This window comes from Mesocricetus auratus, unplaced genomic scaffold (genome assembly GCF_017639785.1).
Source record: "Mesocricetus auratus isolate SY011 unplaced genomic scaffold, BCM_Maur_2.0 Super-Scaffold_4256, whole genome shotgun sequence".
Classification (NCBI taxonomy): Eukaryota; Metazoa; Chordata; class Mammalia; order Rodentia; family Cricetidae; genus Mesocricetus; species Mesocricetus auratus.
The window spans coordinates 129,397,751-129,425,019 of record NW_024429182.1 but is presented as its reverse complement, the minus strand read 5'-3'; the positions used below and the strand labels follow the sequence as shown (position 1 = coordinate 129,425,019).

The following is a 27,269-nucleotide window of genomic DNA, read 5'->3' as shown; positions in this document are numbered from 1 at the left end:
TGCTGAATGATGTAAAGTTCAATTGGCAAAAGACATTTGTTTTACTTAGCTAATAAAATGCCAGCTAATAAAGTGTGTCTAATGTCACACCCATTTTTTTTTCAGGAAATATTGCTTCAATGCTCAGTAATAACTGTAGTATGTGATTCAAAACTGGACTCTTAGGTCCTATTTTCCAGGAAACAACATTCCCCTTTGTCTTCTATAGGGGTCAAATAAATGTTCAGTTCAATATCATCAGCCAGGCCATTCCTGGCTATTACCACTCCAAATGAGTAAAAATATTACAGTTTTCCAAGTATGAACCTCTTCTATTATACTGATATGCATTTTGTGTTTGTTTTGTTTTTCAAGACTAGGTTTCTCTGTGTAACAGTCCTGGCTGTCCTGAACTCACAGAAATCTGCCTGCTTCTCCCTCCTGAGTGCTGGAATTAAAGGCATGTGCCACCACTGCCCAGCTACTGATAGGCATTTTAAGAGACCTATGTACACAACTCACTTTTTTATATCTTCAGCATCTAGTCAATATCTGGCACATAATTCAAAACATTCAGAATATATTTACTGGGACTCTAATATATTCCACACATTTTCTGAGTTCTAAGGATATATCCCTACCTTTATTTCTTACCTCAAAGAACTTAAATCCTGGTGAGAAAGTACATAACCAAGACAGATAAGGAATAAATGTGGCAGGTTAATGGAAAATCATTAATAAGAAAAACGTAGCAGGAAAGGAAGAACTGTCAGAGGGAGGGAATTGAAATTACAGACAGGACATTCAGGGAATGCCTAATACAACACTGCAACACAGTTAAGTGTTATGATAAAACAGTACACTAATTACGTGGCATATATTAACCGATAAAAGGCCAAAAAAGTCATCAGTGTCCTATTTTTATCCTCAAGAGGAAATAAAATAATAAAGAAGCAACTTTTAAAGACATACAAGTAAAGTGGTGAAACCAGGTCAACCCCAGGACAATTTCAACTGCCATGTGAAATCACATTACAATAACAAGTGAAAAATTTTAAGCCACACAATATAGGTTAACAGCATGAAGAGGAATGACACTGTGCTATACTAAGAAATAAATATGATCTCTGTTATTTCTTCCTGACTCTTAGCCCAAAGTTTCACTTCTTGGAATCTCTAGAACAGTGGTTCTCAACTTCTGAGTTGCAACCCTTTTGGGGGGGTCAAATGACCCTGTCACAGGGATCAACTCTCAGATATCCTGAATATCAGATAGTGACATCGTGATTCATAACTAGTAAAATTAGTTATGAAGTAGCAAACAGAAATAATTTTATGGTTGGAGGTCACCACAACATGAGGAACTATGCAGAAGGGTCACAGCATTAGGTTGAAAACCACTAAGCTAGAGTGATCATGATCTTTTTTGAAAATGAGACAGCTAGTGACTGGGGGGTCCCTAGATAGCTTCCGGATGTGATTGGTCACACAAACAAGACCAAATGATGATTAGAATGATCATAAAATATACTCCAATTTGATTTTCTCCCATCTTGAATGTCTGAATAAGAAAAAGGCTAAAGGGTGAGTTGGTCATCAACAGCTAAAGATGTAATAAATCATACATAAGTAATGAAACACTCTAAAAATCCAAAGACCAGCCTGCTGAATACACTGTGGGTCTGGAGGACAGCATGTCCAGAGAGCTCCCTATGCCTATCCACACACCTTGCTCTCTGCATCTCCTCTCTGACAGCCCATCTGTATACTCTGCAGTATTCTTCATAACACCTATCACAGACTAGCACCCAATTCAAATATTCAAAATCAAAAACATTTTGAGCACTGACATGATTCCAGAAGCAGAAAATTCCTCAAACATGAAAAGTATATTAAGAACAACTTGCTATCAATAAATTTGACAATTAAAAGACAATTTCTTGAAGCATAGATTATCACACAGACACCAAACAAACTATAGTAATAACCTCAAGTCTAATAAGAAGTTAAAGTCATAATCAAAAGGCTTTTACCACAGAGAAAATTCCAGGTCCAAACAGATCCAATAAATTCACTAGTGAAGTCTTTAAACATCTAAAGATTTAATAGATCTTTTATAAAATCTCTCTTAGGAAAGAAATAGAAAAAGTTCTTTAATATGTTGATGATCAGCATAAATACCTCATATAAAAATGAAGCAAAGACACGGAAGAAAAAGAAAGTATGTACTAATATTACTGATGTGTACATATACAAAGGTTCTTTAAAAAATTATCAGGCCAAATCCATCAATATATAAAAAGAAACATAATACAAGTGAGGTTTGTCTCAAGGACACAAGGTTGGTTCAGTTGCCAAAAACGTAATTCACTGAACTAACATCTAGGAAAAAATCCATTCATTTAATTTTAATGAATATATTGAAAGCTATTCATAACAAAACATCCACTCATAAAGACAGGAGTGAAAATCTCAGCAAACTAGGGATGAAGGGGTAACTTCTTCAATACAGAAAGGGCACCTATAGAAAACCTACAACTATACCATCCTTGATGGCAGAAATAGACCTCCTCTTTAAGATTAATAACAAAACAGTGATGTCCACTCTCATCATTTCTAGTCACCACTGGAAAGGGGGCAGATCCTAATCACTGCAATAGTGCAAGGAAAACATACCCAGACTGTAAAATAGCTTCTTCACACACCTAACATGACAACAAATGCAGGAAATGCTAAAAAGATTATAATAAAGTAACTAAAACTAAAAAGTGGGTCTTGCAAGAGTAGGACACAAGTCCAAAATTAATTGTATTTTTATATACTAGTAATGGAAAATACAAAATTCAAAAATTGTTTAAGATTTATTTTTATTATTCTTATATGTGTCTGCCTATAGGTATGTGCATGTAAGCAAAAGTGCCAGTAGAGGCCAGAGGCTACTGGAGCTAGAATTACAAACAGTTGTGAGCCACTGAGTATGGGGGCTGGGAACCCAACTTGGATCGTCTGCAAAAACAATATGTGCTCTTAATCTCTGAGGCATCTTTCAAGGCCCAATATTTTAAATTTTAAAATGTCATTTACTTTGTCCTAAAAAGCATAATACATGTAAAGACAAATTTAATAACACATGTGCAATACTAACATGGTGAATACTAAGAAATGTTAAAAGAAGCTAAGGAAGACCTAAAATAAATGGAAATGCAGTGTTCTTTCATCTGAACACTCAATACTCTTATGATACAGTCTCCCCAAATTACCTACAGATTTGGGATAATTGCAGTCAAAATTCCAGCAAACATTCTTATAAAAAAAACTGACATGGGCAGGGAGGTGGTACCTTTTCTACAGAGTGAGTTCCGGGGGGGGGAGGGGGGGGACACCTTTAATCACAGCACTTAGGAGGCAGCAGCAATTTCTGTGAGGTCAAGGTCAGCAAAGGTGACAAAGGGATACCTCAACTCAGAAACAAAAAATGGAAACAACCGGCATGGCAATTCAAAACTGATAATATAAATGCTACGGCTTGAATACAGAATGTCCCCAACAGGTGCATGTGTTTGAACAGTTGGCCCCCAGTTGGTGGTGCTGTTTCAGGAGGTTCTGGAACATTTGAAAAGTAAGGCCTAACTGCTGGAAGGGGGTAGCTGGGCGCTGGGTTTGGAGGCTTATAGTCACACTTCTGCTCCATCTCTCCTTCCGTATCTCCCCAGAAGTGAGCAAGCAGACCTATACTCTTAGCACCACAGCTAAGAATCACTCTGGCTACCACACCTTCCATGCCAGTGAACCAAAAGCCATGAGCCAAAACAAATCCTTCCTCCCCTCTGTTGATTTTGCCAGTTACTGGGTCAGAGTTAAAAATAACACAACCACTAACACAATTCTATGAATAATCAAATATAGGAGGACTTAGTCTACCTGATTTTAAGACAATGTAATACAGTGCACCCTTGTAATTAAACACCCCACAAACAAATCAGTTGAAAATAGTGAATACAGTGCACACTCTCTGCCTCTCCACTCCTCTCTCCCCACCACCATCTTCAACAGACATACCAAATAAAAGTCTCAGCAACAAATGATAGACAAACACACAGTGACATTAATTGCCATTTACAAACACTGACTCAAAATAAATCAAAATAAACACAGGACAAAAATTCAACTAAATAGGAGCCAATGAGATGACTTATCAGGTAAAGGCTTTTTCCCATCAAGCCAGACAACCTGAGTTCAATAATCAGAAACAACAAGGTAGAAGGAGAGAAGAACTCTTGCAGATTGCACATTGATCTGCTGAGTGCATGCGTATGTGTAAGGAAAAATAAAAATTAAAACAGTATATATTTCACAAACCTTAATTTTTTCTTAATTCTGCTAAAAGGCACAGGTTTGTAAACAGTTACAAAAAATGAGATACCTTTTGAAAACACTTGACAAAGATTAAGTTAACCAAAATTGAAACCTGTTCTTTGAAAGAAATCATTAAGAGATTAAAATAAAATCCATGATACAATGGAGACAATTCAAAAAGGCTTTTTATCAGGAACTGTCCTAGTTTCTTATTTGAATTTGTTGTTTGATATAAGACAGTGCCTCACCATGTGGCCCAGGCGAGCCTTGAATTGGCAATCCAATATCTCAGTATCCAGAGCACAGGGATTACAGGTGTATCAAGCCCAGTCTATCATGAAAATATAAAGACTTCTTATATAAAAACACAAAGAAACCAATTTAAAATAGGCAAAAGATTCATTTCACCAAAAATATGAAGTCAGTAAGTAAATGAAAAATGTTAAATATTAATAAAAGTCATTAAGGATGTGCAGCTTAAAGTTATAACACGATACATGGGTATATGTATCATGCTTTGAAGGCAGACAATACAACATGTTGCTGAAAATAACAAACCAGAACTTTCACTCATTGCTGGTTGAGATGGTAAAAACCACACAATTACACTGGAAACCAGTTATGTAACCAGGAAGCCTACTCATTTATATTTTCCCATGAAAATAAAAATATGTCCATATAAAAATTGTATTTGTTCAAATGCTCAGGTTTTATTCATAATCCAGCTTCAAACTTGAAACAGCCAAAATATCCATCAAAAGAGAATGTAGAAAATGCAACCTAGACAAAATGGGACATATCACTTATGTACAATAAACACAGATAAACTGGGAAGGCAGTCTGATGTAGGTAGGGTGAGGCAGATACTTGTAGAAGCACCCAACCTGTGGCTTCAATGCATACCAGAAGAGATATGAATATGGCCCAACACATTGGTAGATGGTATGCAAATGATCAGACAGCCCCACGAATACAAACTATGATTTCATTTAAAATTTTCTGAAGTTTTAGCTACCAACAAGGAATACACATGATCCGCAATTCATAATATCATAAAAGTCCTTCAACTCTGAAAAGACTTAAAAGAAAAAAATTAAAGAAAAGAAAAAGACCTGCAGAGTAAGGTGTGGTCTGAGGAAAGAGATCAGGAAGACAGTAGAGGGAAGAATGAGAAAAAGTAGCCTTTGCCCATGCATCTTCTTCAATTATACATATTCTCTATTTCTGACAAACAAAACATGAGCACTATACTGTGCAGTATACTGTGTAGGAAGTAGCCCTAAGCACTAATTCTTTAAGAAACAAATCGCTACTGATACAAAAGGACAAGCATTGTGCCTTTTACAAGCATATTAAGACTCACACTTCTAATTCAATTTCTTCACTACAAGAACAAAGTCTAATACTCACTATCCAGGCCTTTGAGTGAACTAGAGTCTAGTCTCAAGCTCTTTCCCCCTATCATCTTCTAGTTATGAAAAGTCTTCCATTCAAGACAAAACGTGGTGCTCATATATATACACACATGATTTTCAATCTTGATTCTTTTACTCAAAATCTCTCTGTGCAATACCTTTTATACAAGTTTAATTAAAAATAAAACCTTTCTCTCCAGCTCAAATATCAATGCCTCATGAAGCATGCCCCATCACCTGCACACCCTTCCTGAACTCTGTGACCCATCATAATTTTTTTGTTTTGTTTTGTTTTGTATTTCAAGACAGGGTTTCTCTGTAGCTTTGGAGCCTGTCCTGGAACTCGCTCTGTATCCTTGAACTCACAGAGATCTGTCTGTCTCTGCCTCCTGAGTACTGAGATTAAAGGCATGCACCACCACCACCTGGCTGACATTTACCAATAAACCATGGTATCTAATAGAATTTACCTCTCCTATGCCACTACCGCCTAGTAGAAAAGAACTACATTACATATCTTTCTATTCTAAATCAATGCTATAAAAACAGTTAAGACAGTAGGAAAGAGTAAAGAATAGAGCCCATAAAAGGAGATGGAGGACAGACAAAATCAAAATCTAAGAAAAAAAAAAAGAGGTGGGAGGAGCAGTATACCTTGATTTTCAAAAATTTAACATCTGAAGAAGTTACCTTTTCAGAAAATGCCACAGACTACATTACTGTAAGAATAACAAGTACCACAGGGAGCCCTTGGCTGAATATAGTAGGCTCTATAACTCACATGGTTGTAAAAGCAAGGCATTCTCAATTTATACAACAGACATAAACCTTTAAATTAACCGCCTTGTTTTTCAGGAAAAAAGCATTATGAGTCTAACAACAATCCAGAACTAGCATGCTATGAGAATAAGGCATGAATATTTAATTTTGATGTGTCTACTTCTCCAAGCATTCTAGAGCCTCTAGCTAGCTCATCAATAGAAGGTGAATGCTGAAGTCTCTTCCCAACTAAAGACTTTATAGCAATTGACAGTATGTCAATGGATCTCCTACCTGAAACAGATTTCAGAGTACGGTGGTGGTAGTATAACTTACTCTAGCATATTCCAATTAATTTTCTTTTTTATGGAAATGAAAACCACGCACTGTAACTTGACATAGAATGCTGTTACTGAAGAACAGCTTTGAAGGAAGGGGGTAAAACCAAAGCCTTCACCTGACCTCTGGAGCTGTCACACACTGTACTTTGTCCCACAAGACTTTGTGGGAAAGAGGTTAGCAAAAGGGCCTGAGGACCATTCTAAAAGAACATCAAAATCACAAAAGCCATTCTAAATCTGAGAATATTGGAATAGTATTTGTGCAGATTAGAACACAAAAGAAAGAAATTCCAAAACCCTGGTGTTATGAAGGAACAGGAGTACTTAAGAATCCAGGTGCCATGTAAAAGGTCACTTTGAAGTACACAGTTCCCAGAGGAACAAGGGCAAAAACAAAGAAAGAAAAAAGTATCACTGGAAAATTTATAATAAAGCAAAATAGAAAATGGGAGAATTCATGGCTGTACAAGAGAGTCATAAAGCTGGGATTCTTACAACCCTTTTCCAACCATTAAAACAGGTAAAAACAAGAAATAAAAGTAAAGAAACTACTGAAAGTAACAAAATAGTTGCACCTCACAGTAGAGAGCACTGTACAGTCCCTCAAAACATGAAAAATTTTAAAGTGAAGTCCAGGAAAATCAGGAAACAGAATTTGATGTATATCAAATGGCAAATACTTTCTCAACCCAAAACAATCACCTCAGAGGAGGGGAAAGTGATTGACCCAGTACTCCAAACAGAACTGAGATAATACAAACAAGCACTTGAGGATATGAAAGTCACCATGAATCAGAAATCTAAAATTAAAACTAATAGATAAATACATGATGAAATGAGGGAGATAGCTGAATCCCGGCTAAAAGTAGGGAAGAAACACAAACCATTACAGAAATGCAGCACAAATAGTAAGATGTAACAGGGTAAATTGATTCAGCAGGGTTACAACAGCTCACCACACATCTTATGAAACACATGCATCCATATGTAATGCTGTTTCATTTAATTTCTGTAAGTCTCCTACTTCACAATAACTCACAAACCACAATACTATGACATTCATTCACATCAGCCAATTTTTTCATTATAAAGTGCCACATTCTATATACTTACGTATTACTTAACTGAACACGGCTGAAATTACATTATTTGCCTTTTCTTTTAATGTGTCATTGGTGAAGTTTCTGAGTGTTGTTTCCCTATCCTCAATGGTCCTATGAACCTATATGGTTCTCTAATAGGAACACATATGCTGTATTACAAAACTGACTGTGTATGCATGCATTATTAGCACCATCTATCTACTCAAGAAGGAAGGAAGAGAAGGAAGGGAGGAAGGGGCAGAGAAAATAAGTAAATAAATCTCACTGTAACAATGAACAAGAATCCAGATGCCAGTTTCTAAATGCCATCTTCCAAAACAGGAAGCCAAGGATCTCTAGAATGATTCTAGGGTAGAAATGGGGAGATATAAAGCCAGGAGTCTTTTAAGTGTTCAGAAAGAATATGTCAGAAGGACACAGGAGAAAGAAAGCAGCATTTTAAGTGATCCAACCATAAATGATCTGAGCAACAATCTACATCAGCCTATAACCAACAACGGTGAGAATAACGGATCAACATGTAAGTGAAGAAAAAGGAATGCCTCTTCATTAGAGAGGACTACCAACTTATAAATGGTTAAGGGAGAAAGAAACTACAAAACCACTAGTAGGTAAATTCCACAGTGGTAAGTAGTGCTATAAGTCCCACTGATAGATACCAAATTGAATGGATGAGAGTGTGAAGAGATACCAGAAATTAGCAGAGCCTCAAAATATCTCCCTGAAGATATATATATCAATTATAAAGAGAAAAACTGTGACTTCACAGAGAAGACAGCAGACACCACCCTCATTAAAGGAACAGATTAATATCAGTAATATGACACATACCTCCTGATAGAATACCATTACTTCAGGGACACTACTGCAAAAAGATGCCATATCCCAAATTTGAGAGAAGCATCAGTGAAACCTACACAGCAGGGCAATCTACAAAATAATGACAGTACTCTTTTCAGCACTCGTCTAGAAAACAGAGATAGGAGAGTTAAGGAAACTAAAGAGATACAAAGAACAAGTTCCATGGAGTGGGATTCTAGAACAGAAAAGAGTTATTAAGAATTTAATAGTTTAATGGTAACATTTCACTATTATGTTCCTGGTTTTGACAGTTACACTATGGTTTTATAAGATGTTCAACATTAGAGGAAGCTACATGATACACAAACCCTCTAAACTATTTTTTCAAGACTTTTTATTCCCCTAACATTATTCCACAGTCAAATTGAGGTTCTTTATTACTGGGAAGAACATTTTTAAAAACTGTATTAGTCTAATTTATATAAAAACTAAATAAATTAAGATAATTCAAAATATCTATCAATGACAAAGTACCCTATCATTCTGTTCCTATTAATATCCAATTTGTTATACTAGAAAAAATAAAAGAATAAATACACACAGAATGATATATATATACATAATTTTAAAAGTTCAAGTTAAAAATACAAATAATGATTAGAAAGATACTGACACATCCACTGATCCATTTTAAAATTCTAATTATATAATTACATCATTTCCCACACTTCCCTTTCCTCCCTTCAATACCTCTCATTCTCCCTCCCTTTAGCACCTTCCATGCCCCCCAAAATCATGGCCTCTTTTTTATTACTGTGCATAAACTATGTGCATGTAAGTATATAAAACATTTACCCCATCATTTGTAAATCTGATGTTTCCCAATTTTTATTCATCAGTTTTAATAGCTGGAGCAATTTAGCTACTACTGAGTAGCCACTTTTAATGTCTGGGGCATTAAACAATCTCCTGCTTTGGAAAAAAAGAAGTCTTTATTGGAAAGGGTGTCTTTTTTTTTTTTAATCTAAGAAGACAAACCTGAAAACACAGCATTTGAAAGTTTTCACTTCTATTTTCCAAAGCCGAACACTAAATACCTTGAGATTATCAAGACAGGGTTCCTGCATTAGGGCAGACACATCTCAGAATTTTTTCCTCTAATAGATAAGTCCTTTCACTTCCCTAACCACTTCATGTCTTCGTTTCCATTCGTCTTCCAATACCCATTACAGGGCAAAATTCCTAAGCTATGTCATTACCAAGAGCTGTTGCACTTCTGGTAGTAAAGTCATACATTACACTCTCTGACTACATTCTTCTAGGGTATATCTGAAATCTGCTCTTCCTCCATCAGTTAACAGTCCATTCCTTCCACAACTGCCCAATGCACAAACACACACTCCATCACAGATTCCTTTAGTCCTGCTTCTACATATAAAATACATCTATTTCTTCAACCCTCTCCCCACAACTGTTATCCAAACTACTGTGCTCTTTTCCAGTGTAAACCTCCTAATCATTCTTTCTGACCACCAAACTCAACCATTCCAAATGCTGAAATTGTCCACAGTGCAACCATATCATGTTGCCACCACACCCACTGCCCATTGCTGGCAATCAACCCAGGTCTTTGCACAGACTCTAATCGACAGTCCCAGTGTCTTGACTAATTTCTTCCTGGATATAAGATGTGTCGATTTTCAATGGATAAAGTACAAATACCTTAACAAAGCTTAAAGGCTTTTCATAACCTGGCCCCTATTTAACCTTACCTTCCACTATTATCTGATGCATGTCCTCTCTTCCACTTCGTACTCAGCCATATGGTACTCGCAAGTTTCTATAAAGCAATCTGAGTTCTTACCCTTCACACACACCTAGTCAGCTCTATTCTCCCTCTTCACAAGACTGTCTCATTCACATTTTTTGTTTTGTTTTTCTTGTTTTATCTTTATTTAAAAAGTTCATAATGGGCAGGGACCTGTGAAACTTCTCCCTTCCATGTTAAGTATGTCTATTGGTTTTGTACCTCTTTGGGTCTTGCTTAGGTAGCCATATTGTTACGGTATAGTGCATGTACCGCCCCTGTCATGTCTTGGAGACACACAGCAGACTTCCTGGTCCTCTAACTCTGACAAACTTTCTGCCCACTCTTCCTTAATGTTTCCTGAGCCTTAGGTGTAGGAGTTGTGTTGAAGATGTATCAATTAGGCTTCAATTCAAGTATCAATTTCTTGGAGCTAAATATTCCTGGCTTCACTGAAACTGGGTTAATTGCTCCTTCTATGTGTTTTTACAGTATTCCATGCTGCATGCATTAAACACATCAAAATCAAGCAACTAACCAAAGCGAAATATAAGCAAGTGATTTCCAACACTCTCAAGCTAACTATGAAAACAAAGCCCTGTTCACATATACTCCCCAGCACCTCAATGAAACAAATAAATAAGGTACTGAAAACTAAAGTAAAATCATCAAATTAACAGGATAGAAAAATAATTCTAACTCTGATACCTCACTCAAGAGTAAATATTCTTTGCATCATACATTGTGGCATTAATTTTATTTCCATAAAAAAATTACTGCTAACTAGGTATACGACATGTGAAAAAATTAAAAGACTTAGATATAATCTCATTTTATAATTTGGTAAAAAACAGAATATTATAAATTAACAATGTTTAAAAGTATAAGAATTTAGTTTATCATTTATTCTAATACAGCAAAGTTATAAAACTAAATACATGAATTAGCAACTCACTTAGAAGAACAGACTGCACAAAATTAAAACATAACAAACATCAGAGTATTAATTTTGATGTGAGACAACACTGAATCATTTTGATTATATATTATAAGCATATGGCTAACCATCATGTTCAAAGTATTATAAAACACACTGAGTATATAGACTTAAAAACAGGATTACTGCACCTATGAAGCTTAAAATATAATTTGGAAACAAGGACCAACCACTGAAGAACTTACTAGAAGAATCAGGTGCTAAGAGTCATGGTTACTTGAGATTGTTAACATTTCAAAAGCAACAGTAATGGCCTGGTACAGACAGGCCCCTGGATTTGATGGTGGAGAGGGGAGTCTTTCTTCTCCCAAGTTTTGGAATGTAAAGACAAATTACAATCTACCACCTGAGAAACCAACATGCTGCATATTTCTTTGTCTGACAAATTAAAAGGATCCTAAAACAATGCAACTTCAATGACATATCTACTACCCAGTTCTCTGTTTCTTTATATTCTTAGTTCATTTAAAAGGAAGGAGGTGTAGTTGAGGAGAGGGCTCAGCACTGGCTGCTCTTCCAGAGGCCATGGTTCAATTTCCAGTACTCCCATAGTGGCTCACTACTGTCTGTTACTCCAGTTCTAGGGGATCCAATGTCCTCTTCCGGCCTCTGCAGGCACCATCTGCAATTACTGTGTGTGTGTACCTCACTCAAGCAAGGAACACCAAAACCATTACCTGAACATTTTTGGGTAAACTGAAACAGATGCTTCAACAATAACAAAGGAGATGGTGACACCTTTTATAATAGAAAAAAACTGGCAGGCAAAACTTTCACTGAGCAATCACAGTAAACAGCACAAGCATCCTCGGGCTGACATTAAACTACCTCCAGATGTGATGAAGCGCATGTCATCACTTAACATGGAATTATGCCAGAAGGACATTACCTGAATATAATTACAAAGAAGCAAAAGAAATCTTAACTGACCGACAATCCTACCAAAATTATGATCCTACATTCTTTAAAACTATTAACGTTAGGAAAGACCAAAATTGGCTGAAAAACTGCTTCGGATTTAAACAATGCAAGAGCTATAACAACTAGATACATAACATCAGAATGAAAAATGTTATTAAAAAAATATCACTGGCACAACTGGAGACTAGATGAAGCATTTAAGGTAAAAGGATCAAACTGTGCATAACTTACTCTCAAACAAGTCAATAATAAAAATAATGGAAAGAGGAAGAAAAGAAGAGGGCTAGAAAAAGAGAAGAGGAAAAGAAGAGCTAGCCATACAGCAGGTTCCTGATACCACACTACAGTATATGTTAATAGCACGTTTCTTGTGTGGTTTCCTTGTTAGCAATGTACACACACATTCACGCATTATTTCCAGGCATAACTATACAGGTACCTGTACGTTTGGTCTTAGCCATGTTTCTGATCTTAATCAAACAAACATGCATCCCTTGGCATCGTCCAGAAGATGTAATAAAGGAGCTTTAAGCTGTAAATAAAGCAATGTTTCTAGACCCTGTGGTCACTCTGCAAGCACAGAGTGATAAGAAATGAAAGTGATAAAGCAAATGTGGCACATGTTGACAACTGGCCAACCTAGATGACAGGTCACTGCATTACTCTCTTACTTTCTCAAAGCTGGAATATTTCCCAATGATTTTAACTAATTTTTTCATTTAAATTAAAAACAATCTTATTTTACATACCAATCCCAGTTCCCCCTCGCCTCCATCCTCCCATTCCTCCCACCATCTTCCCATCCTCTCCTTAGAGAGAGAGGCCTCCCATGGGGGATCAAGGTCTGTCACATCATTTGGGGCAGGACAAAGGCCCTCCACCATGTATCTAGGCTGATTGAGTATTCCATAGGGAATAGGCTCCAAAACACCCATTCATGAACTAGGGATAATTACTGACTCCACTGTCAAGAGGCCCCATAGACTGCCCAAGCACCCCAACTGACACCCTCATTCAGTGGGCCTGGTTCAGTCTTACACAGGTTCCGCAGCTGTCACTCTGCAGTCCATGATCTCCGACTTGCTCAGGTCAGCTGTTTCTGGGGGTTTCCCCAGCATGATCTTGACCCCTTTGCTCATCACTGCTTCCTCTCTACAACTGGATTCCAAGAGTCCAGCTCAGTGCTTAGCTGTGAATCTCTGCTTCTGCTTCCATGAGCTACTGGATGAAGGCTCTATGGTGGCATTTAAGGTAGTCATCAATCTCATTATAGGGGAAGGGCATTTAAGGTAGCCTCTCCACTATTGCTTAGATTCTTAGCTGGGGTCATCCTTGTGGATGCATGGGAATTTCCCTGGTGCCGGGTTTCTGGTTAAGCCCGTAACAGCTCACTCCATTAAGGTATCTCTTTTCTTGCTCTCCTTCTCTGTTCTCCCCAACTTGACCTTCCCGGTCCCTCATGTCCTCCCCCCCCCCCCTCCCTTCTCCCCAACTCTTTCTCCTACCTCCCTCCCCCAAATTACTTTTTTAAAGTTTTCTGTCAAAACTAAAATTTTACATTTGGGGAAATTAAGTCGCATCTCAAAGGAAAAACTTAACCACTAGCTTCTTCACTCCCTTTCATAATCCATGTGATCAAATTAAACCTATCAGCATTAACAAAAAGGTCTTCAGTATAAAAAACAATATGCTAAAGGAGTACTTCTAAGTCAACTGATTATCATGTGGAATGATTTTCACTATTATAAATGATGGGTAAGTTCCTAGTGTTGGGCACAAGTTTCAATTTTTTCCTTAGCAATATGGACAATAGCAGTAGTTTCTTGAACACTGTATTAAATTGGAACCTTTCTGAAAAAAAAATGTGAAATTAGCTGGATAAACTGAAAGGAGAGAATGGAAGCAGGGAGAATTTGGGTTAAGTAAGGAACAATAAGATTATATATCTCAAAACAAAAATAAATACACCCTTTAGTCAGCAGGGCTACCATCACCTTATGAGAAGGCAAACTGACTTTCAGGAAATGCCACTGGCCCTCAAGAGCTCTCAAATTCCTTCTTTTATAATGATGATGAAAATATGCTAATACAGAAAATGCATGTTGGGGTTTATGATCTATAAAGAGAAAATTTTAAAATCCGAGTTGAAAAAATGGGATGTCCATTATTTCAGTTAATTAGAGCAACCAACTTCAACATTTCCTCAGAATTTACTCCTTAGCAATATGGTAGCTATAGACCATAGGTGAGCTGGTCTCTGATCTAGCAGGAGATCCCAAAATGAGATTTATTCTACAAATAATCTATGTATCCAGGGCTTTGGAAAGCATACAAGAACAGAGAGAAAAACTCATCAAGAGAGATTAAAGCTGGAATCATGGACGAGGTAACATTTGAACTAGGACTTAAAGGATAAGTAGTTCAGTAAGTCTCTATGAGCAGGGGAACATTTCAACCACTAGAGAAAAATGCGAACAAAGACACAGGAACATTCCAATACTCAGTATCTTCCAAGTGCAGGCAGTGTGCTGTTAATGACTGACGAGATCTTGCTGCTTTGTGGAGTTCATATTCAGATAATGGAAAAAGATCACAAACAGAACAAAAACTGAACAAATCAGACTACACATAAGTTCCTTAAAGGAAATAATCTATGTATGAGTGCCCTAGTTAATTTTCTTTTGGGGGAGGGGGAGTCAATTTGACACTGACTTATTAGCTGAAACGAACCTCAACTGAAAAAAAAAAGTCACATCAGATTGTCCTATAGGCAAATCTGTGAAGTAATTTCTTGATTAATGTGACACCACCAGCCCACTGCAGATGGTGTCACCTTAGAACAGGTGGTCCGATGTTCTATAAGAAAGTAGGCTACACAGGTCACGGACAGCAAGCCAGTAAGCAGCACTCCACCGTGGCTTCTGCTTCAGTTCCTGCCTCCAGGTTCCTGCCTTGAGTTCCAAGCCCTTGAAGGATGGAGGCTGGAGGATCAAAACCTCAAGGTCATCCTCAGCTACATAGCAAGTTCAAGGCCAACCTAGGCTTGTCTCAAGAAAAAAGGAGTAGGTGTGAAGGAGGGAGAGCTCACAGGAGGCTAATTTAGACTGAAGAAGCTACAGACTAAAAGATGTGTTGAAGATAAACTGTGAAGAACAGGACTTGTGGATGAATTACATTTGAGAATGAAACTAAAGTATTTTATTTCTGGCTTGAATGAAGTCATGTACTAAGGCCAGTAGAAACACAAGACTGTGGAAGGAAGAAAAATAGGAGAGGAAAATCTAGCTCTATTCTAGCCATATTATGTTTGCTATTCCAAATGGATGTCTAAGTAAGCTCAGGAGAATTCTAATCTAGAAAGTTAGAAGGGAGGAGTCGTCACGTTGAAAACCCATGGCTATTTCAGTGGAGAGCACTCAGCTAGTCTAGGCTATGGCTAACAGTGAGTCTGGAAAGACTAGAATGGAAGATCTTATGAGGTGAGCCATTAACTAAACACAGCCACAGCAGTAGGGCAGTAACAGCACAGGAAAAATTACTGCACACTATGGGAAATTTTATGGAATCCACTCTATGGAGTCAATGTTACGATCAGTATTTTACACAATGAATGGGCCTCAGAGAAAGGACTTCTCGAAGAACACTAGGTAGAGTGGTCATTTTCACTTAACAGTCTGATTTTAGAGGGTTATCTCTTAACTTTGTCTTACAGCTCCTCTACTTATCTTTCACAGGCCTTCAAAGTTTTTGTTTCTGTTTTTGGTTTTAAATGAACTGGCACGTAGGATTGAAGCTGGTTCAGTTGTTAAACGCACTTATTGGTCTTGCAGAGGATATGTTCCTGTTCCCAGCATCCACATGGTGATCCACAACCATCCTTAACACTAATTCCATAGATCCAACAACCTCTTCAACCTCTGAGGATACAAGGTACATGTGGTATTCATACACATGCAGGCAAAATACTCACATGTGAAATAAATTTCTAAAAGAGAGAACTTTAGGAATATATGTCTAGTCTTACACAGTAGATAAACTTCTAAGAGTAAGGACCAAAGGTGAGGCAGGCAAATGCAGCATTATGCAATGCCAGAGCACCTTGTTTAAAAAAAAAGTTACAAGTTATCTTACCAGGTCAAACAGAAAGCAGGTCTTTGCTCCAAGAGTCACAAGTCATATCTCCAACAAATCCAAGCCAAGCTGCATTTGCATGCTGCTAGTCACAAAAACAACAAGAAGAAAAGGACTAGCTCATATAATGCAAACTCACCAGCCATTACTGTATTCCTGCATAGAAAATAAAACTAACATTAATCCAAAAGAGCCATTAAAAGGGCTGGATGTGGCTGCCACACATGAGTTATACTTCTGGGTTTGACACTCAGTCACGTAAGAAAAGATATGCCTTGACTGGCATTTGCTAGAAATATGATTAATGTCTGATTTCACCTATGTCAGAAAGTGCTCTCTGGTTTCTGCACCACCAAGTGCTAACTAGTAGAAGTAAATTACCTAACACTATATAACACTGTATAAATATGCTGTTCCATCTCACACAGAGTCTAATGTTTTAAACTTAGCTACTTGTGATTTCACGTTCAGTTACTATTAAGATACTCAAAATTAAATTTAAATGTGATATTTATCAACTAGATTCAGTTAAAACAAATATTGCTAAAGTCTATAAAAATTAATATTAACGTAATTGTTAAATTAAAGCCAGCACAGATCCTATGCTATAACAGAAGTCTTTCAAACTAGCAAATGAGCTTACACTATTGTAATAAACTCGACAGAGGGTGTATTTATTATATGGAACACAGATAAAGTAAATGCAGGTGAAGTCACAGCTTCACAGGCAAAGTGACATGAAAAAATCAGAAATTATTTATTAATGAAAAGCTATTTCAAGTATATTTATTCCAGGTGAGTTAAACAAATACTTTTTTCTAAATTCAAATGTTAAAGATCATATCTTGAAAAGAACTCTCATAACTAATACAACACATAATTCACTGAGGAATTGGAAAACTACTGAGGATTCTAATTCTAAACAACAATCTAATTCTAAAACAACTGGAGCAGAGTGATACTAGAAACAAGTCACAATCACATATCAAAAATCTAAAGTAAAACAGTCAATGAGACATTTTATATATGGTCTGAGAGCAAACTGACACTGGCACTAGGATATTTTTTCCAAAATAGACACATGAGCATTCTCCTATACCTAGTCCTTTGTGTCACAAACACTAAGCATTCTCACACTAACGTACACATATAATCTTCATAGGAGAAGAAGGAAGGAAGGAAGGAAGGAAGGAAGGAAGGAAGGAAGGAAGGAAGGAGGAAGGGAAGGAGGCAGGGAAGGAGAGAGGGAGGGAGGGAGGAAGAGAGACAGAGTAACATGCTTTTCTGTACATCACTCAAGCAGTGAGCCATGAACTCATCTCGTTTAAATTCTGATGCCATGGGACAGGTGGCACAATTCTTTTCCACTATACTGACGGTAGTTCATTACTTTTGTCAGTAGTAAAGTTAGCATCTAAATCAAGATCTGACTAAAAAAAAAAATCAAAGAGCCTTCCTTCAAAGCTTGCAAAATCAGAATCCTTGCATGAAATTATCTATCTTAAAAATACTTTCAATTTCCCTATCTACTCTTCTTTAACTACTTAACCTGGACAAGTCACTCACTTCTCAATTTATGAAGAACACATTTACAAATCTTTTCAATCTTGTAAAAAGGTAACAGTGATCATTTCAATACACAAAGCAGTATTCTCATTGCCCCTTCACTGATAAAAAGCTTACACCAGACTTTGTAACATTCCTATGAACCAGGAGTTTATCTTTAACAGGGGAGTATGATATGATAAGACAGAATGTTTGAAATTTAAATACCTCAGAAAATCCATAATTTTCATCACTGTATGTTACAATGAATTCCTCTTCTTACTAGACTAAAAGATGCAAGAGGAAAAGGGATGGCTTTCCAAATGGACTGACAAGCATGCTACTTCCCAAAAACAAATCTGATTGTAGATCATTCCAACATCAGAACACAATCTACTAAGATTTAACTACACTAGCAAACTTCACCTTCAAATACAAAGCTTTAGGGAAAAAATACAGAATCTGTATTTCAAACAAGTCAACATTAAAAAAAAAAACTGCATTTCCAATTACATTTACTAAAACCAAACAAAAAACTTAGTCACATATACCTGTTGTGGAAACATACAAACTATACAGAGAATTAAATTATTCTCAAGGCATAATTCAACATGCTAACACTACATTCAGTTTTAAGTCTCAGCTCTCCTTCCTTTGATCACCCTCCAGTTCTTCAATTTGATCTCTTGTAGGAAGAGTTAAGTGCAATTTTACCTTCATGAAAGACATGATTTTATGTCTAACAACAGTATAAATTGAAGGAAATACAGTTGGATTTAGAGAGGTCACCGTTCTTCAGAAGCATCGACTAGTTTAGTACATACATATTTTTCAAAACACTCTTGCAACAAGAATTTCTAATCTAGAGTCTGAAAGCACGAAAACGGTCGATTGTGACTCTTCCGAATGCTTTCACTGTTTTAACATTATCCTCTCAACTTTTGCAACTAAGAATTAAAACTCCAGTTCAATAAATCCACAACAAATACTAATTTTTACTGTCTTATACAAAATGAAACACAGATATGTTCCAGTAAACACTCCATTTGTATAACATTACATCTACTACCATTTAAATCATCTTTGGGGGAACTTGTCTCCCTAAAAGTTGCCATTTACAAGAAAGAAAGTCAGAGCTCTCCAAAAATACACACAAAAAAACAAAGTGAATATACAAGTGCCATAATAGTATACTATTTGCTTCATCCACATTTCCAAAATTCACATTAAAAGAAATGTCATTTTAGTGTGTTTGGGAATTAAAAACACAAAAAACAAACAAACAAAACACTACTTTGTTTACCTTTTCCACAGACTGTTCAAGTATTGCCAAGGTAACATAGATTTTAAAACTGACAACTAGACTACTTAGCAGTTGCCAAAACAACGCAGCTGGATTCTTAAAGGGAAAGTACTCTTGTGTAATACACACCTAATTACTGCTCTAGAGAACCTCACTGTCACACAGTAATGGATGATACAAGACATAAGGGAAACACACTGGGCTACAAACTTGAAAATGGTCATACAATTATTAGTTTTAAAATACGTATACCGTTGTCAACACATCGCAGCAGATCTTCTAATTGCAGTTACTGGAATCACAATTTCATAGTAAACTAACATACAGGGTAACGCAATGTTGTATTCCATCTACACACGGTTCCCTGCTGGATCATGACAGGAGGCTAGCTTCGGAGTTTAGGAGCCTATTCAAGGTCTGAGCTAGAATTTGCTAGTTAGACTTTCACCGGGAGAGGGAGGAAATGCTAATTCAGAATCGCTCACCTTTCCCAAACTTGTCTGCATTATCACCTATCTTTAATCCTCAACTGTCCAAAAGCAGATTGACATCGAACCCAAAGGCAAAGTTTCCATCTCACCATGCGCCCCCTGCGCGGCGGGATCGACTGGACCGCCGGCGGCAGGGAGCGGGTCCCTTCTGCAGCCCCCACCTCCCGAGACCTTGCCCCGCACCCGCAGGTGCTCGGAGCGCGGCCGCCGCCCCGGCCAGCCCCAGACACACACGCACACACCCTGTCACCGACATCCCCACCGCAGAGTTCAGACCCCTACCTTCCTCCCCGGCGAACCAGCCTTCCCCCAAAGCACGAGCGGGGGAACTTCAAGCGCGAGCACAGGGCCGGACAACCCCCCCGCCCCCGACACCCGCGGCGCACTGGAGGTCTAGCGCGCGGGAGGACCCCGCGGTTCGCGAAGCTAGAGAAATGGACCGAGCGGCTCCGCGGCCCCCTGGGAACTCCGTCAACTTTCAGGGAGGAGCGGTGCGACGCGGCGGGGGCCCCCCGAGGTGGCGCGCTCAGGGAGGCGGCCCACGACGGTCCCCCCCCTGCCGCCCCCCGCCGCCGCCGCGCCCGCAGCCCCCGGGCCCGCCCCGGGGCACCCCGCCCCCACAGCGCGCCGCCGCGCCCCTCCGTTTTCCCGAGGGCCCCCGCCGCCCCGCGCCCAGCCTCGCCCCGGTCCCCGGAGCCCCGCGGGCGCCCCTCCTCGGTCGCGCCGCACCCCCCCCCCGCCCCAGCGCCCCCACCTCAGCGCGGCCCGACCCCCTTCCCAGCCGCCGCCACATCCCCGCAGCCCACCGCCCCTCACCGGGTCTCCGCTACAGCCGGCGGGCGCGCACACACCGCAGCCCCGGCCCGGCCCGCCACAGCACTCCGCGCCGCCCGGAGCCGCCTCCTTCAGCCCGGGACTCGCCGGGACATCCGCGCACGGATCCCCACACCGGGGCTATTTTTAGGAGTCAGGCCTCGGCCAGACCGGAACTCGTTCTTCGCGGCGCGCGTGCGCACTGAGCAGACGCCTTGGTGTCCCTCCGCGGGCCTTGCCTCTCCCTTCCTCTCGGCTTCCTCTCTTTCTTCTCTCTCGAGGTCCCCCCTTTAGGGCTGATCTCTCCTCTCGGCGGGCCCTGAAGGGCTTGGCATGGGCAAGGCAAGGGGACAGGCAGAGAGAGTCGCGCCGTGCGAACAGCTATCGCTGTTCCACAAGGACGTGAGGGGCGGACTATGTTTTTCCGGGTGGGTGAGGAGACAGATCACCCGGCACAGGAAGGAGATGACGGCGGCTTGGCGCCGGGGCTGCAGGCTGGAGCGCTCTTCCCTCTGAAGGAGCGTGTTCTCCTGGAAGGGATACTGGTCACTTGATGAGGGCCTGGGCGCCTCCCTGGGCGTGGCGGGTCGGCGGCGCGTCCCCACCGCCTCCTGGGCCAGCCCGCGGCTGCGGCGACGCCACGCGTGGACGGTCCCAGCGCTTGGTCCACGGCCACAGCTGTGTCCGGGCACCGGGGCCAGGGCCAGCTCCTCACCCTCGTGCGTGCTGGGCCTGCCCAGACGTCGGCTCGCCACGCCCTCACTGTGGTCAGGGCCACACCTGTGACCCGACCTGGACAGCAGCCGGGTCACCTCCACTGGGCAAGCACAATTGGACCCCGTCCCTGGCCACTCCGTCCCAGCAGGGGCTTGGAAAACAAAAGGCATCTTGAGAATGAAGCAACCTGCCTATCCAGGCTATTAATAATAGTATATATAGCTTTAGAGCTAAGCCGTATCTCACTTAATCCTCACAGCCCCATAAAGTTCATCTCACTTTCTGTTGCCATTTGACAGATAAAGGGAAACTGAGAACCGCTGTGACCAGGCAGGGCCACAAAGTGTCAGAGAAGGTCAATGAAGGCTCGAACTCCTAACCATTCGGCGGAGTGAATTTTTCTAAGCGGAAAAGAAGTCATTGAGACTGGTTGTGTTTTGTTAGGTTACTGATTTTGCCAAGAGAGACCTATTAAGTGAGCCTCTGCTGGCCCTCATAGTCTGAAAGTTCTGTAGAGGTTCTTAGCTTTGGATTGCTTGTGTCTGAACCCAGAGGTGCCAAGCAATGGACACAGACCCAAATGTTTATTTTCACTCGAAGATGAGAGATTCGATCTTGTGTTCGAGACTTTAAAACACGTCACTGAGGTGGGTGAGCAGATGTGCAGAGGAACTGGGAAGTTACAAAGGAAACTGGAAGCTCGCGGGCTTCCTCCCTCAAGGACGACAAGGCAATGGGCTGGGGAGAGTCAAACACAAAGGCCGTACAGAGATACCAGATACCAGACACTGGAAAATAAACGCAGAGCCTCACCTCAGTGTTCAATGGAGCTTGGTGGAGGGGGGTGGCAGGGAGCTGTTATCTTCCCCTCTGGCCTGTCAGGCCTTTTGAAGGAAAAAGGCCCCGAGCCCAGACTGCAGGGAGGATCTTTTAAACACCCTAAATCTGGTGGAAAACAGCAAGGTATGTGGGAATGCATGTGTTTTAACCTGCCAGAAGCTGCCGCAGCAGCTGTATTCAACACCTCTGCTCCAGGAAAACAGAACTGCTTTGATGATTTCCTGCAAAACCAAGGGTAAAGGACAGTGAGGAATGGCTCCTCCTCATCAGCTTTTCATCCGGGAGAGAAGGAAGGGCAAAGAGGACAAGTGGTTTGACTCTCTCAACGCTCCCCCAGCTCTGCCCTCCTCCTGGGACACACAAGACTCCACCCAGACTGTCCATCCACCACCTAATGCCACGACTTTCGGTCACCCCGGAAGCCAGATGGAGAACTTGGCCATGAGTGCAGCCAAGGCCAAAATGTTTGCAGAGTTTTAGAGAGAACCTTTCTCAGAAGCTCCTACATCACAACGCCCTTGCCTAAGAATTAGTATAAGAGGATAAAAGGGAGCCAGGGAAGAAGGGAGAAGAGTGTAACAATTGTAAAACAGAGTGCCAGAGCACACTCAACTGTTAGTTATTTTGAGGAAGACATGGAAGCCTCTACAGATCTCAAACCCCTGCACCTGAAGTCCAGTAGCCAGCAACTTCCAGCACTTAGCTTGGCATGGGCCGTACTCATGCCCAGCACTTCTGCGTGCTGCTGAGGGGCAGCGCTTGGTCCTCCTACTCTGTCTGGCCTCCTTAAAGCCACAGTGACCAGACTACAGGGCCTCAGCATTGCACTGGGCACTGGACAAGAGTGGAGAAGAACAGCCCTTCCTCCGAAGAGACTGCCAGGTTATAGCGATGATCCGGCTTCTCGGTCACCTTGAGAGGGACTTTCTCCGGGGACAGAGCAGATGAGGAGTGTCTACAGAAGGAAGGCTTCTTACAGGAAACCATGCCCATTGTGACTCTAGAAAGTTAAAGGGCCCTCTCGTTAGCCCCTAGTGTGAAGACAAAAGAAGCAGGATCCCTGCTCACCTGGTCAGAGTCTTTCCTCCTGACCCCTAACTGTCCCCACTCAGGAAACCCACAGCTGCTTGTGCACATCCGCCTGTACTTCCACCTGAAGGATAAACCTCTTTGTATCCGGAAAGTCTCCACTTGGGCACCATTTCACACTGTGGCCCTTCTCTGAAAAAGTGTATCAAGGGGAGCACACGCTTTTCTTTATGTCCGTCTGTCTCCTCCCTGCTAGAGGGTGCACCCCATAAAGAAAAAAAAAAAGAAGGCTGGTTTACTTCATAACTCAAGTGCATGGCACAGAGTACAACTAAATAAATCCTTGTTATATGCATAGGGGCCTTTCAGCTGACAGAGTGTTCTCCTCGGGGTTCTCTTGAATATGCCACAAGAGGATCCACGGCTGACAGGGTGCACCCTCCACATGGAGGACCAACAAGCCGTGGCACGTGAGGCTGGAAATGCTGCTGGTAGTGAGGCAATCCAGAATCTGAACACACCGTCTATTTGCCGTTTACGCTGCAGACAGTGGGGAGCTACCAACAGGCAGTAAGCAAGTGGAAAGCTTGACCTATTTGGAATATTGGGGAGCAAGAGAGGAAGACTGTCCCAACAGATCAGAGGGGGCAAGGAGAATTGGCAATGAAATGTAGAAGGGGACTGGACCCTAGACTCAATTCTTGGACAAAAAAGACACATAGATGGGAAAGTGGTAAAACTTAACTAAGGTCTGTAGTTCACTCAATCGACTTTTATCAATATTAACCTAGTTTTGATAATCAGATCCCTATTTTAAATAAAGTGGCATTCAAAGAAGAATTTAGCGAATTTGCTATGCCAGTTTTGAAAGGTTTTGTCAGCCTAAAGTTATTTTAAGACAAAATAACTTTGGAATAACAAGATAACATTTTCATATTTTATAGGTTACCAGTTCCCCAGTTATAACCTTTGGAATTAAGAAGTAACATTCTGATCCACCGGGCATTGATGGCACATGCCTGTAACCCCAGCACTTGGGAGGCAGAGGCAGGTGGATCTCTGTGAGTTCGAGGCCAGTCTGGTCTACAAAGCAAGTTCCAGGACAACCTCCAAAACAATACAGAGAAACTCTGTCTCGAAAAACCAAAAAAAAAAGTGACATTCTGGTTATATGAATTACTTTTACCATTAAATATAGTTATAAGTCTCACTTCAATTTGAGCAATATTAAAACCACTGGTTTAGTGTTCTGGGTAGAGGGGGAAACAGGAAATTGTTTTAAAATGCTTCCAGTTACAGCACAAATCAATGGAGTTTCATGTCTGCCTTGTACTGGTTCCTAAACTTCAGAACCTGACATGTCCACATGCATAACTTCTAACATTGCCTGATGCATCCTTTTGAAGCATTAACAGTGCTGTTTTCACTTTTCTTAGTTTAATATCACATGGGCTTTTATTCCTGTATGACTGATGATGAAAAGGATGAATGCAAGCTCTCAAAGAAAGGGATAAAAGAGCTTTCCTTGGCTCAGTTAATATTCTTCCACGCGAAAGTCTACAGAAAGATTCAATAAACTTGAAAAACACAAAAACTGGAATCTTTGACAGCTGGGTGTTTTACACTATCGAACTTCAAATAAGTCTTTCAATTCCTATTATATGTTGTCATTTTACTATATTGTAGTTCTTTTCTTCTGTACGGAGTTTATTCACATTTTGAAATGCTCTCCAACAACCAGTATTAGATTCACATGTCAATTACAGTAATCCCAAGCCTCGAGTTTATTATCTTTTCTCACTCTGTTTCCTTCCGAAGAGGGGCTGTATTTCACATGCACACCTCCACGTCCCACCCACATCAACTGCTTGGGTATGAAACTCCACGGTTGCCTTTGTGCCCTTGTTTTCTCCCCAAGGCTGGTGCTGTCCTCTGGTCCCACCTCAGTAATTTCTTTCACAGTGCATTCCAGCATAACGAACCTCTGCTGTGTCTACTAGGTTGTCCGCTTAGACCCATTCTGGCTCTAAATGTCCCCAAAGATCTCTCATCCAGAGAAAATGATAGATTCTCTCTATAACAAGTTTGCAAATTATCCTCAGACTTCAATTCACAGTCTAGCGGGAATTTATGTCTGTTAGAATTTTAAGGTGTTGACATTCGGAAGAAGTTTGGTAAAGCCACAAAATTTGGAATCAAATAGTCCTTTGGTTACGTCACACCTCTACCAGCATTCCCTGTGTGTGTTTCATTGGATAAATCACTCAACTTCTCAACCTAAATTGTCCCATGTATAGAGCGATGGGAATTCTTCCTTGGGGTTATTTTGAGGGTTGAGAGACCGGTGTAAATTATTTAAGTCAACAGCAACTGTATGTGTGATTGCTCATTGATATAGTCCATGGACTTCTGCAAAGACCCGAATATGTGCCAGACCCTGTCTACGTCCTGAAAGTACAGGAAAGTCCCATGTTCTCGTAGGCAGGCCATAACAGATACATAAAAATGTCATATGTCAATACGGGCTAGGATAAAGACAACACATTTCTCTGTTGAAATGGAGGGATTGTGCCGATGCTTTAGCTTTGGGAAGGCTTCTGTGAGGCAGTGCTATTTAAACTGAGTGTCCAAAGTCCTGGGAAACTGAAGAACCCAGAAAGGCTGATTCAAGCAGAGGAAAGAAGAAAGTGTTTGGGGAGAAACAAGGTTTGTCCATTCAAAGTACAGATGACCACAAACATGTCAGGTAAGTCGGGAAACAGGGTCATGTTTAAAGCCAGGGAAAGACCGGTTCGTTGCCATTACTTATGCAGGAAAATGAAAACAATGACAAAATTGCTAGTAGGTTAATAAAAACTGATTCCTTACTGTACAAAATGAGCTCAACGTCTGTTCCTTGGATCATTAGTCAGCTATTTGTCTATTTATCTTAGCTGTAAGAAACTCAAGTCAAACTGACATATGCCATAAATTAAAGAGAGAAATGTGTTGGTTTGTTTACCTGAATAGTCAAGACTATAAGAGTCACCCCTCTAGCCACAGTTTTGCTCTTTGTGGCTTCAGTTGTTGGTGGTCATTAGAAAATGAATACAATAGCAAGAGATCACATTCCACATAACTTTTATTAAACTGCATTAATATAATTCTATTTTATTGTTGATTATTTTTAGTTTAATTTTATATTTATCGTGTGGGTGTTATGGATACTGGCTGTCATGCATATGGAGCTTAGAGAACAACCTTTGGAAGCCAGTTCTCTTCTTCCCCGGATGGAACGCTGCCAGTTATCAGGCTGGGTACCAAGCACCTTACCACACCCACATCTTGCAAGACCCTACTTTTAACCTTTTGCTTTGTCTAATTTATAAATTAAACTTTGTCTTGGATATCTGTGTATATGAGGGGGCACCATAGCAGACAGGGCTTGGCAGTGTCTGCAGTTGAGGCTCTCACTGAGGGTCTTTAGTGTATTCTCTATAGATAAAGGGAGCCACTATAATTCTAGATCCACCATTTCTGGTGGGAAGTTGAGTTAGCACCTCCATTTGTCTCCCTCTCCCCACTCTCTCTTTTCTGTACCTCTTTATGTTGCTCTCACTCACAGGCAAGGGTGCTTTTTGTATAATTCTGCAGCAACTGTAGTCTTAGATTTCATAGTTAGCAATTTCCCATAAAAAGTTTTCATGTTTTGTTAGCAAAGTTCTGCCTGAGCCTGGTCCAGTTGCATGCCTCTGAACCAACCATGATGGCCAAGGTAATAGGTTAATCTGATTGCTCAACTCTGAGTCACTAGCTCACCCTCTGGAGTCCTGAGAGGGTTCAAACTCACCCAAACCCCAAGGACAAGCAGATGGACAGAGAGGGAAACTCTTCTCCCAGATTAGGATGCTATTGTCAAAAGATGAGGTCCTGCTTGCCAGA

The 27,269-nt window shown here is 40.5% G+C and overlaps 1 protein-coding gene across 9 annotated transcripts in view; it reads right to left on the bottom strand.

Annotated features, from left to right (window-relative positions):
* Nucleotides 1-21,391, bottom strand: part of Mef2a (myocyte enhancer factor 2A) — a 117,750-nt gene extending 96,359 nt beyond the window's left edge. For 3 of the 9 annotated variants that reach the window (XM_040730565.1, XM_040730555.1, XM_040730568.1), the window contains exon 1: nucleotides 20,766-21,391. The gene's annotated coding sequence lies outside the window, so the exon portion shown is untranslated. Of the gene's footprint in view, nucleotides 1-16,610; nucleotides 16,767-20,765 lie in introns of all 9 variants that reach the window. The other 6 variants (XM_040730559.1, XM_040730560.1, XM_040730578.1 and 3 more) reach the window with 6 other exon arrangements.
* Nucleotides 21,392-27,269: the final 5,878 nt, after the last annotated feature.